This window comes from Rousettus aegyptiacus, unplaced genomic scaffold (assembly GCF_014176215.1).
Source record: "Rousettus aegyptiacus isolate mRouAeg1 unplaced genomic scaffold, mRouAeg1.p scaffold_m13_p_7, whole genome shotgun sequence".
In the NCBI taxonomy this organism is placed as follows: domain Eukaryota; kingdom Metazoa; phylum Chordata; class Mammalia; order Chiroptera; family Pteropodidae; genus Rousettus; species Rousettus aegyptiacus.
In genome coordinates, this window is record NW_023416310.1 from 54,678,532 (window position 1) to 54,679,609 (window position 1,078).

Sequence of the window (1,078 nt, forward strand, 5' to 3'; positions counted from 1 at the left end):
AATATGGTCAATATTATTGTAATGGCTGTGTAGTGCCAAATGGGTGCTAAAGTAATTGGGGAATAATTTCATAAATTACATAAATGTCTAATCATTGTACTGTATACCTGAAACTAATATAAAATGATAAAAGATGCAAACTTAAAATATTTTTAAAATCGTTTTTAAAAAACACATTTTTTTCTAGTAACAGTCATTTCAACCTTTGAATTCCTTTAAAAAACCTTTTGCTTAAACTTTTGCTAAAGTTTCTCCTCCAAATTCTGATAGCCTACTACATTAAAATCCCTCCAAAATATTCCTTATTATTTATTTTATTTATTTTATTTTTATTTTTTTACACCTACTGCACCTGGTCTTCTTAGGTGGTCTCTCATCCAAGTACTAACCAGGCCCAACCCTGCTTAGCTTCTGAGATCTGATAGGATCAGACTTGTTCAGGGTGGCATGGCTCTAGTCCAAAATATTTCTGTATCTAGAAACCATTTGGGTTCTTGGAAAGTTTCTGTGACAGAAAAATACAAGTTGTTCCCAATATCCATCTTACTCTTCTGCTGTAAAATGTTCTGGCTAGTGCCTGGCTGCCCAGAATAAAGACACCATTTCCAAGTTTCCCCTGAGTCTGATATGGTCTTGTAAATAACTTCTGACTCATTAAATGAAAATGAAAGGATTCTGTGGCTGCTCTCAGAAACTGTTAAAAGAAAGTTTCCAGATTTATTTTTTATTCATCACTACCTGGATCCTGCTACCTGGAATGTAGCTGCTGTCATCTTGAAATGTGAGACTGAGGGCAACATGCTAGAGTGTAGAACAGTGAGCTGTTCTCTCAGCTTTGATCTGCTCTCTGAAATCTAAAAATTTTATGACTTTACTTTATATGAGAAGAAATAAATTGTGATATTATTTTATTATGCTACTTACTGTGTATTGTATTGTTATTAGCACTATTAAAATACTCTTTGCATTGATGCAACTACTTTACATCTCTTTATAAATACATTATGGCTTAAATTGATGGTTACATTTTAGAGCCATAAATCATCAGTATATTTTTAAATACTAAGCAAAATACATA

At 32.3% G+C, this 1,078-nt stretch overlaps 1 pseudogene; it reads right to left on the bottom strand.

Moving 5' to 3' along the window:
- Positions 1–340: 340 nt before the first annotated feature.
- On the bottom strand, positions 341–459 carry LOC118606114 (annotated as a pseudogene).
- Positions 460–1,078: the final 619 nt, after the last annotated feature.